Here is a 13,127-nt window from a genome sequence, read left to right on the forward strand (position 1 = left end):
AGTATTTTATTTATATAGTAAATATTTTGTTGATAAATAATCGAAAAAGTTAATTAGTAAATATGTAACCTAATAGAATATTTAATTAGTAAATAAATAATCTAAGAAAATATTTAGTTACTGTTAAATAAAAAACCTAGTAAAATATTTACTTAATAAATAAATAACCAAATAGAATATTTAATTAGTAAATAAATAATCTAATAAAATATTTAGTTACTGTTAAATAAAAAACCTAGTAAAATATTTAGTTAATAAATAAATAACCAAAGAAAATATTTAAGTAGTAAATAAACAACCAAATAAAATATTTTGTTAATAAATAAACAACCGAATAAAATATTTTGTTAATAAATAAATAACCAAATAAAAGATATTGTTGACAAATTAACAACCAAATAAAATATTTAGTTAATAAATAAAAAACTAAATGATTGTTTTAATTTTTAAATAAATAACTAATTATATCTAAATAAAATAAAACTTTTAAATAAAAAATACAAATAATTGATTTTTTGTTGTTGTAAAAAACGAAATTAATAAATAAATAACCAAATAAAATATTAATCATGCAGAATATTCAGTTAATAAATAAATAACGAAATGGAATATTTAGTTCATAAATAAAGAACGAAATGAAGAAAGTAATATTTTGAAAAAATAATATTTACAAAATTTGTGTATAAAAATAAAAAAAATGCAACAAATTTTTCTCAAAGATAAAAAAAAACGTGACAAGTTTATGCAGTGACAGTTTTGAATAGCAATTTTTCTTTTGTTTCTGAGTTTAGTCATTTTGAAAGATTGCAAATAAATATTAGCTTGACGAAATTTTTTTTTCCTACAGTTTTCTTGAGAAAATTTCCTTGTTCTTTTTTTCTCCATAGTCTTTGTATATATAAAGAAAAATGAGATGAATATCGTATATAACGAAATGGAACATACACACACACACACACCCAAAGTAATGGAGGAAAAAACATCTTAAGATAAACTTTATGAAAGGTGGAAAAAGTTTTTTACTTTCGGAAGAAAACTTGAAAAAAAGTTTTTCTTCCTGCCATTGGTAACATGGGAGAAACTTTGATTTATCGTCACCATCAGTTCATCAGATCACGTGACATATTTTTCAGAACAGTTCTGATTGTGCATTAGATTTCAACTCTTGAGGTTTATATTTTTATTTATTTGTGTCTGTGTGTGTGTGTGTAACTTTTCTTTTAGGAAAATTACTATATACATTTTATGTATTGAAAAGTAAATTTTTAATTTTTATTTTTTTATATCAATTTTCTGAATCTAATTTTATAGAAATTTTTAAATCTAATTTTTTACATTTCTGAATTTTATTTACTATTTATTTAAAATTATACTAAATATTTTATTCGATAAAGTATTATTACTGTAATAATATTGTTACATTGATTGCTTTAACATTGGAATAATTTTATTACTTTAATAATTTTATTGCTATAAATAATTTTATTGATATATAAATAATTTTATTGCTATAAATAATTTTAATGCTATAAATAATTTTATTGATATAAATAATTTTAATATTCTATTTAAACAAAAAATCTAATTTTTAAATACAAAACTCCATTCTACAAAAAATATTTTATTCATAATAAAAAATTCTATTTTCAATAAAGAAACGATTCTATTTTGAATACGAAATTCAATTCTAAGGAAAGGAGTAAAACCATTAATAAATAAACAACTAAAAGTAATATTTAATTAATTAAATAATTAACAAAATGAAATATTTAATTTTCTAAATAAACACCTAAAAAAATATTTAGTTAATAAAAAAACGACTAAATAAAAAATATTAATAACAATATTATTATTATTTTTGTTATTAATTATTAGGTATTAATTTTACAATAATTAATTTATTAAGTTATTAATTATCAATAATAGTAAAAAAAAATTTAGTATTAATATTATTATTTATTATTTTTCACTACTTTAGAGTATTATTAATGGGATTTTCATTAATAACTGTAAAATTATCACCGCACTTATAATGTTATATAATTTTCTATTCTTTTTCTTTATCAAGAAATACATGCATTTTTCATTTACGTAAAAGGATTTGCGATTTGCATATTTAAAGAAGGTGACACTCCAAGGATAAATATTTCCTAAAGAAATGTTTTAAGAAGAAACTTAAAATTGAAAAAAAATTCACTTTGATGATTATGATAAAAGAAGAAGAGTTCTTGTAGAATATTTACTATTTCTTCTATTCAAATTAATATTGAATTTAATATCAAAATTATTAATGTGTACATATTAAAAAAAGACAACTAACTTTTCTTCTTTAATTTTCACGTTTGTCCATTTTTTTCGCATTCAATTTATTTCAATATATTTATTTTCACAAAATGTAAAAATTTACGTACTATTATTAATATTCCCCAAAACTACCCCCACCCCCAAAAAATAGGTCCCACTAGCAATAAATTTTAAATAAATAAATAAAAATAAATTTTTCCCCAAGTAAATAAAAATAAATTCCTACAAAACTCCCTCCAATTCAAAAAAAGTAAATTTCACTACCAATTCATTTTAAATAAATAAATATAAATAAAATTTTCCCCAAATAAATAAAAATAAATTTCCCAAAATTCCCCCCAACCCCAAAAAAATAAATCGCACTGCCAATTAATTTTAAATAAATAAATATAAATAAAATTTCCCCTTAATAAATAAAAATAAATTTCCCAAAAGTCTCTCCCTCAAAAAAAAAAAAAAAAAAAAAAAAAAAAAAACTCGTTCCACTAGCAATAAACTTTAAATATATAGTTATATAAATATTAAATATAGATAAATTTTTATAATAAATGTTTCAGACTAAAAAATAATAAATAGAAAATTACAATTATTTCTCATAATAAAAATTATTTCTAGAGAATCTGTATTTTAAATAAAATAAGTAAAAATAAATTTTTTCGAAAAAATTTTAATTTGAAAACAAAAAAATATTTGTCATTTCTAAGTGATTGATGAGATGGTTAAAAAAATTTTTTTTTTCTGTATAAAAATTATGTTTTGAGAAGCGAGGCATCTGAACTAACACGTAATGCATTTCAAATATCTCATCTTTTGCCAAGACATGAGACATGAAATTTATTTCATTGCTTTGCCACGAAAAAAAAACTATTTCATTCCTTCTTCGAATACAAATTAATCTCAACTTACATTATAGTTACATTGTTTAAAAAATATTTTTCTTTAATGTAAAATTTATTATTTCTTCGCGAAAAAAATATTTTTACTTTTTAAAATTAATAAATAGCAAAATTAAATAAAAATAAGAAATGAAAAAAGAATTTCAGAAAAAAGTAGTTTTAATTAGGTTATAAATAAAAAAAAGTAGGTAACAATTAATAAATAAAAAAATAACAAACAAGAAATTAAATAAGCGAATAAATTATAAATTTTATTATATTATTATATTATTATATTATTTTGAGTAAATAAACAAGTAAATCAATAATTAATGGATTGTGACAGCGATAGTCGTGGTCGTTAAGGCGCAGGTTAATGCAGATTAGGTTTAACGTTCAGGGTTCGATCCCCGTTGGGAGTGAAAATTTTTAATAGTAAATAGATAAATAAGTAAATATATAATAAGTAAATAAATAAGTTAGTAAATAATCTAATAAATAAATAAAGTAAATTACATAGAAAAAAATTAAAAAGTTCTATTTTACGTTTTAAATTAGAATTATTCGAATAAGTAAAAGAAAAGATTTGAAGAACAATTTTTTTTGGAAGAAAAGTTAGATTGTGAAGAATTTTTTTATTATTATTTATAAAAATAAATATAGATATGTGAAAGTACTTGAAACTAAATGTAATTTAATGGCTCGTATTTAATCTAGCTCTGTGTTACTCACTGTAATTTAACGCTCCAGTGAAATTAGTTCTGATTATTTTGAATTACCTGCCGTTTAGGAAGCAACCAACAATTTATTCTCATTTAACCAAAATCATGCTTCAAAACAGCAAATATATTCTAATTATTTTCAAAACTAATAAAAGCGCATTAATTTGTGACGATTCATCATTTTACAAATTTCAAAGACACACATAAACGTACTCAAATTTCAACATTATTTGTTTATATTTGTGTTTTTATTATGATTATTATTTATAAATGAAAATAATAAATGAATTTAATTATTTATGGAACTAATAAATAAATTTATTTATGAAACAAATAAACTATATATTTCAAATTATTTATTTTATTTTAATTATTATTGTAAGTAATTTTATTTTATATTTTAATTTCATTAATTAATTATGAACTAGCCAATGTTACTCGCGCTTGCGCGCGGAATATGTTGTTCCATTTATTATTATTATGCAAATTACAAAATTTTCTATTTACAAATCTAAATTTTTAAATAATTTTATAATAAAAATTTAAAACATTCACTCATTAAATACATAATTAATTATTATTGTTTATATTTTCAAAAATTTTAATAAATTATAATTTAATAATAATTTTCTGAAACTTTAATAAATCCTTCGAAATAATTCAATTATTTTTTTAAATAGTAAAATCTTTGCAAAAATTGAATTATTTTCTCAATAAAATTTCACGAAAGAATTCAATTTTTTTTCTTAATTCGTTATAAAATTTTTCAAAAGAATTCGATTATTTTTTAAAATTTTAGTAAATCCTACGAAGCAATTCATTTATTTTTATAAATAGTAAAATTCTTTTCAAAAATTAAATTATTTTTAATACAATTTTAATAAAATTTCCTAAAAGAGTTCAATTTTGAAAAAAATTTTTAATAATATTTTTTTGAAAAAATTCAATTATTTTCTAAAATTTTAATAAATCCTTCGAAACAATTCAATTATTTGTGAAAGTAGTAAAATTCATCGCAAGAATTAAATAATTTTTTATAAAAAATAAAATTTTTCAAAGGAACTCCATTATTTTCAATATAATTTTAAAAAACTTGAAAAATTAAATATTTAATTATAATTATCAACTGACACGATTATTTTAAAAAGTTGAAAAAAATTCTTAGTTTAAATCAATTATTTTCAAAATTTTCACTTAAAATTATTAAAAAAAAACTGTGAAAAATACTTCAAAAGAATTTAATAATTTGCAAAAACTCTGATAAAATTGTTTAAAAGTGTTTAATTTTCTGTCAATAATTTTATAATAAAATTTAAACAATAAGATTATGAATTATAATTATTAACAAAATCGATTATATTCAATATATTAAAGAAAGTTTTTGAAAGAATTCAATTATTGTCAAAATCTTTGATAGTATCTCCTTTTCAAAAGAATTTATTTTTTTCTATATTTTAATAAAATTCCTTGAGTGAATTAAATTATTTTAGAAAATTGTAATAAAATTTTGAGAAGAATTTAATTATTATTTTCTAAAAAATTTTGTAAAAATCAATAATTAAATGTTTAATTTCAATTATCAAGAAACACGATTATTTTAAAAACTTGAAAGAAATTGTTAATCAAATTTAATTACTTTAAAAATTTTCAACTAATATGATTAAAAAAAAAACTCCATTATTTAAAAAAATTATTTTTAATTCAAAGATATTCTTAAAAAAGAATTTAACTAAGATTAACATTTTTTTTTTAATTCTTCGCGAGAATTCAATTATTTTTATAAATAATATAATTTTTCGAAGGAATCGAATTATTTTCAATTTTTTTTTGGATAAAATTCTTTGTAAGAATTTAATAATTTTGAATACTCTAATTTTTATTAAGTTATTTTATTATTTAAATAAAATTATTTAAACAAAAATGATAAAATATCAATAAAATCATTAAATTAAAATAATTAACAATAATAATGAACACTTGAAAAATAATTAACATAAAAAAATTTCCTCTTTTTTTCATAAATAATTTATTTTTCTTTTGAGCTTGGCAATTTCTACGTGACAATTTCTAATTTTTTTTTCCCTTCGGGAACAAATAGTGTTGATGTTAAAATGCTCGAGAAACAAACAAAAAGAAAAAGAAAAAGAGAAATAATGTCTACATAGCACAGTTCGAACGATGCTTAAACAATGACTTGAAAAGCTTTCGGCTTGCTTCTTATGAGTTGAGCCCGATTAAAATTAGCTCGCACTCTCTTTCTCTCTTTCTCTTTCTCTCTTTGCCCCCCAACTCCATTTTATTCTCAAGTGACAAGCAAGTAACTCTAAACTTTGCACCCAGAGATTAAAAAAAAAATTCTCTGTCAGCTAATTTTTCGTCTTCTTTTTTTGTGTGTGTGTATAATAATGGAAAAAAGTGATTAATCTTTTTTTAATTGGAAATTAAAAAATGAGACAATTTTTTTTTCCTTTTAAAATTTAAATGGGGCGGGAAAAAGTTTCGTTTTCGAAAATGAATAAATTTCATCTGAAAAAAATAAACTAAAATTCTTCTCTGAAAAGAATTAAAATTATTTTCTGTAACTAAAACCCGTTATAAATAATATAATTATTTATTACTTATTATTATTATTTTATTTTTTATTCATTAATTATTCAATTTTTTTTCTACTTTAATATTAAAATTCTGTTTTTACAATATTTTTCCCTCGATAAGCTGAGATTAATTAAAAAGTTATGATAAAAAAAGTTTCACTGTAAATATTTTATTAGATAATGGATGTATTCCATTGGAAAGTGATGTTTAAGTTAGCGGCTGCTTTTGTTTATTGCATAATAACTAATTTAACAATTACAACCTTATAATAATTTTATAGTTACACAAAAACATTGTTGAAAAAGTTTTAATTAATAACAAGGTATTAACGCGAGACGTGCGATAGCAAAATATTTCCCTAATTAGAATCTCAAATGTCGTTCAAAATAGACTACAGTCACGATTTTTTGTTTCTTCAAATAGAAATAAATTTCAGCAGGGAATTTATTATTTTTTTTAACTTATCTCTTAAATATTTTAATAAATTAACTTTACTAATATAATTAGAAATTTCACTTCCCCTTTAAAATACGAATATAAACTACAAAATAAATAATAAACAAAACAAGAATAAATAATTTATTTCCAAGGAAAGTAAAACTAACAAATAATTTTTTCTGTTCGTCTAAACGTAAAAAATAATATAATAAATAAGGAAAAAAAATTGTTCTTTTCTTTCTTTAATAAATAACAATTTTTATTTTAATAAATAACAAGTAATAGTAATTTTATGAAGGAAAATAACAAATAATAAAGTGAATATAAGTTAAAGGAGATTAGGAGATCTCCTAAGTTAAATAAATAACTAAATGAGTAAAATAATTAATAAGTGAAAAATAAGCGAATGTAATAACAGTTAGTAAATAAAAGTAATAAATAAAACCAACGAGATATTAAAAAAACTGACTTAATAATATATTTACAGGTTAATAAATAAAAAAAAACATAAAGCAATAAATAATAAAAAAAAAATGCCAAGAAGAACGTATTTGTCTCCATAAATAATATTTTCCTGCGCAAAGAGAACTTCTGAGTCGTTTTCCCAGAGGCGGGAATTAAAATTTAAATTCCACTTAATCTGAAAGTCTTTTTTCCCCCTTTTTTTTGCACTGGAAGAAGGAGGTGATTCAATGACCTGTTCTTGATTTAAATAAAAAATGATACAAATTTTTAAAAAGTTTAGAAATGAAATTACCTTTTATTAAATTATTTAAAAAAAAAAATCTACTCTTTTTTTTCATGGAATTTTTTTTCCAACTACTGTGCCCTATATTGTAAGAAAAAAGAATAAGAAGAAAAAGAAGAAGCAGAAAAAAGGAAAATTTAAAAAAAATCAAATACGGCACTGTTTTACCACACCCATTTTGAATAGTGGCCTGGTTCACGTCTCTCTTGAGTGGATCTCAAAAGTTGAAGAGTCAAGAGTTGAGAACCGACACACGTGAAATACATACTGAAATTTAATGCCAAATACGTTGACACAAATTTGTCACATTTCTAACCATTTCTTTCACTTCTTTTCTCACTTTGCGATAAATTATTCTTTGGAAATATTGCAATATATTTGTGGTAAATTCAAAAAAAGGGAAAATAATATCTAATATCTGCAAATTGCAAAAATTTTCATATTAATATGAAAATTTTTTTTTTTAATTTTTTAAAATTGCAATTGCAATTTTAACAAAGAGGTAGAAATATAAAATTAGAAATTTTTATGCTTTTTAAATAATAAGAAAACTTGTAAAAATTATCAAATATAAAAAAAACAGAAAAATTACTCTTATAATTCATTGGTTTTATGGCAAACAAAAATACAATTAGACAATATTGTTTATTAAAAATTCTAAGAATTTTTAATTTCTTGCATATATTTTTTAAGGGAAAAAGCTAGTTTAGTCAGACAAATGAAAATTTTTGTTACTTTAATATGCAAGTGTAGTAACTGCCAATTTTGTCCAGAAAATATATTTTTTTACTATTTATCATTCGGTCCATCAGTGGTAAAGAAAAATTTCAATCAGATATAAATATTTAATTATTCTTATAGAATATTTCAGAACAAATCCCTTTATTTTTAGGACGTAATAAATAAAATATAAGTAATAAATAAAGTATTTATTACCACAGAGCAGAAGTAGTGAAAAATATTTTTATCCGAAAATAATTTTTTACAAATAATTAAGTCTGGCAGTAGTAAAAGAAAATTTTAGTCAGACGCCATTATTAAATTACTAAATTTCTAAGTAGAAAAATCTTCTCCAGCCAGACAAGCAGAAAAAGTATTTTTTACTTTAATTTGTAAGTAGTAAAAAACAGTTTCAGACAGACAAGAGTTTTTACACATAAATTCAGGCTATTAGTAGCAAGAAAAATTTTACTCAGACGCCCTTATTTAATTAGTGAATTTTTAAGTAGAAAAATCTTGTTCAGTCAGACAAGCAAAAGAAATATTTGTTACTTTAATAAAACATAGTTAATCTAATGTAACTTTAATGTAACTTTTTTCTATAAGTAGTAAAAACAAATTTTGGGCAGAAAAAAATTTTTACACCTAAGTTTAGTCTGTTAGCAGTAAGAGATAAATTTAGTCAGACTTGAAGAAAAAATACTTGTTACTTTAATGAATATGAAAATAAATAAATAAAAAATTAATAAAAATAATTTTAGTCCAAAATATTTTTTACACAAAATCATAACCTATAAATAGTGAAAGAAAATTTTCAGTTATATATAATATTTGTCTGGTTAATAATAATAATAGAAAATGAAATCTTTTGTTATATATTTAAGTAGAAAAAACCTTTCATAGTCAGACGCGAAGAAATAATATTTTTAGTGTAATATCGAAGGGGTAGATAATTTTAGTTAGTCAAATTTTTAAATATTGAAAAAATCTATCAGTAGTGTAAGTGAATTTTAGTCAGACTGGATTTTTTAATTACCTACTGAATTTTTAATTAGAAAACCATAGTTCAGTGAGACGAAAAAAAGAAATATTTGTTATTTAAACATATTAGTAGTAAAAACAATTTTAGTCAGAAGAAGGGAAAAAAATTTTGTTACTAAATATATCTTGTGAAAATAATTTTAGTCAGACAAAGAAAAATATTAATTTTTACCTCAGTTTATAAGTAGCGAAAGTAATTTCAGTAGAAAAAACTAGTTCAGTCAGACAAAGAAAAATATAAATTTATATACCTGTTTTTAAACCCGGTTTTAAACTAACGAAAGAAATTTCAGTAGAAAAAAATAGTTCAGTCAGACAAAAAGAATAAATGGTACTTTAATAAATAAGTAGTACGAACATTTTTTAGTCAGACGAAATAATTTAAAATTTACACAATCAGTCTTAAAGTAGTTGACGACAATTTGTGTCAGTCATCATTTTTTAATCACTTTCAAAATTTTTGAGAAAAATAAGCAAATTTAGTCATAATAATTGCAAAACTGTAGTTGAAAAAAATAGTTCTCTTTTTAATTATTTTTAATTATTTTCAAAAACTTTCCTTAATTCAATGAGTTTTAATATCTACGACTTGAATAAAAATTTATAAAAGAATTCAATTGGTTAAAAAAAATTTTAATAAAATTTTACTCAAACAATTCATTATTTTTATAAATAATACAAATTTCACAGGAATTTAATTATTTAAAAAATTATTATTCAATTATTTTGTATAATAAAAAATTTTTGAATTTATTTTATTTATATTGAATAATAAAAAATTTTACAGGGATTCAATTATTTTCATAAATAACGAAACTTATCGCAAACTTTCATTTTTTTTCAATACAATTTTAACGAAGTTCCTCGAAGAATGTAATTATTCTTAAAAATTTTTTTTAAATTTATGAAAGAAATTCAATTATTTGAAAATTTGTTGATATAATTCTTTATGAAAATTCAATTTTAAGAAACATTTTATTGTTAAAAAAAAAATTTATTAGTTAGTAGTAAAAGAAAATTTTGGTCAGACGCCATTATTTAATTACCAACGTTTTTAGTAGTTTCTAGAATTTTTAAGTAGAATAATCTAGTTAACTCAGACAGAAGTAAAAATTTCTCCGTTCATTATACAAATAATAAGTAGAAGAAAATAAAAACTTGAAAAATAAGAAAAAAATTTTTTTTTCGTTCCTAATTAGAAATATTTTTTCTTTCTTCTTTTCCAAAGAATCGAATTCTTCAAATTCTCAATCTAATTAAAAAATTATCATCCTTCTCATTCCTTTCTTTAAAAAAAAATTTTGTAAAAAAAAAAATTAATTCTCTAATTAACTAATTTGAAAATGAAAAGAAAGAAAAAACCCTACAAGCAGATTAAGATCTATTCATTAGAAATACTTTTAGACAGAATTCGTAAGCAAAAAAAAAAAATAAACTGATTGAAATAAATGACGGCAATAAATTACACAAGAAATTCGTGTGTAGTAATAGAATTTTTGTGTGATTATTTTGGCCAAAAAAAAAGAAAGCGGAGAAAAAAAGAGAATTTTTTTTTTAATATAGAACACAGAGTAATATTAGTTTGACAATGTAAAGCAGGCCACAAATAAAAAAGCTTGTGGTAGAAATGAAATGAAACGCAACAAAAATCAGCCCTCGTTAAATTGCGTGTCTGGGGAACCAATACTTATATAAACACAGGATGCGGAATATAAATATTTATATACATGTATATACAAATATATGTGCGTGAATCATACAACGGAAGCACGTGTCATTTTCGGAGGTCGAGAAAGCATTATTTCCCATATATCCCCCTCCCTCCTCTTTTATAAATATAAAAGCGAATGTATATAAATATAAATATGAATATTTAATATCAAATGTTTAATAATTATTCTTTTTTCTTCTTCAACCCTTTTTGGAGAAAGTTTCCTCGATTCATTATTAATTAGGGTATTATTTTAGGTTTATTTTTATATTTACTGTAATTTAGTGTTATTATTATTTTTAGAATTATTATTTTAATCAATATTATTATTTTATTATTCCTACTAACAGTGCTATTCATTATTTTACTATTTACTATTTTTACTATTTTTACCATTTTTACTATTTACTATTTTTACTATTTACTATTATTACTATTTACTATTTTTACTATTTACTATTATAACTATTTACTATTTTTACTATTTACTATTATTACTATTTAGTTATTTACTATTTGTACTATTTACTATTTTTATTTTTTACTATTTTTTCTATTTTTACTATTTACTATTTTCTATTTACTATGTTTGACTGTTTTACAATTTTAATATTTTACCATTTACTATGTTTTTTTATTATTACTATTTTACTATTTACTCCGATTTACTATTTTACAATTTTATTATATTACTATTTACTATTTTTTAATATTTTACTATTTTTTAACCACATTTGCGATTTTACTAAATTTATTATTTTTCTATTTTTACCGTTAAACTATTTTTTATTTTTTCTATTTACTATCTTTCATATTTTTACAATTTCATAGTTTTTTATTTTATTCTTTTACTATTTACTATTTTTACTGTTTTACTATTTCAATTTTTTACTATTTACCAAATTTTAACTACATTTGCCACTTTATTAATTTATTATTTTACTATTTTTACCATTTTACTATTTTATATTTTTTATCATTTACTATTTTATTTACTATTTTTGTATTATTACTATTATTATTATAAAAACTTATTTTTACTGTACTATAACTAGATTTATTAAGAATGGGTAAAAGAAAATTTTAGTCAGACAGGATTAGTTAATTTATTTAAATAAAACAAATTAAATTTATTAACAAATTACACCCAAAAAAAAAATTTTTTTTCTGAAAAATGAAAAACTTTCAAACGTCTTTTCCTTCAAAAAAAATTTCTTCTAAAAATAAAAGAACTTTAATTATTTTTCACCATGCAAGTCGTGAAAGAATAATTAAAATAACCAAACTGTGTGAAAATTAAAATTCAAAAAATTTCGAATGTGAAGAGAAAAAGAAAATAGAAAATAGAACAAAGAAATGAATAGAAAGAAGAATTTCATAAAACAAAATTTCTTTTCTTCTTTAAAAAAAAAAAACAGATTTAGGTAAATAGTTGGAAAAATTTTTGTTTTCGAATTTTTTTTTTTTGCATACATACGAGAAAAAGCAAAATAATAGGAAGAAAATGTATTTGTCGGATAGAGATGAAACATAAAGAACGTTTATATTTTATACATTGCGAAGAGATGCGATTATTATTATCCGAGAGTCAGAAAGGAATCTCGTTTCACAATATTCCTAGTTCCATCTGCCGGTAAGAGGATCAACCCTTTTCACGACAGGGATAAGGCTGCTTTTCAACTCTCATGTCAAAGAGACTCTGTTATCCTATTGCATAAATTTCAAATATTCTAAGAACGCATAACGTTCCACATATGTATATATACAATATAAATGAAGAGCTACAATTTAACGTAAAGTATTCTTCAATTTTTTTTAAGGAAAAAAAATTGCCTCTTTAGTCTTTTTTTTTAGTACAAAGATCTTTTTATTTTATTTATTAGTCTTTTTAATGTTTATATTAGTCTTCATATTGAACACAGTCTTCTTCTTGTTGACAAACATTTTTTTTTTAAATTTGCAACGCAATTTTT

At 20.5% G+C, this 13,127-nt stretch overlaps 1 protein-coding gene across 4 annotated transcripts in view; it reads left to right on the forward strand.

Moving 5' to 3' along the window:
- LOC122507092 overlaps positions 1-13,127 on the forward strand; it is a 210,791-nt gene that overhangs the window by 130,296 nt on the left and 67,368 nt on the right. The window lies entirely within an intron of this gene.

This window comes from Leptopilina heterotoma, unplaced genomic scaffold (assembly GCF_015476425.1).
Source record: "Leptopilina heterotoma isolate Lh14 unplaced genomic scaffold, ASM1547642v1 Lhet_45, whole genome shotgun sequence".
NCBI lineage: Eukaryota > Metazoa > Arthropoda > Insecta > Hymenoptera > Figitidae > Leptopilina > Leptopilina heterotoma.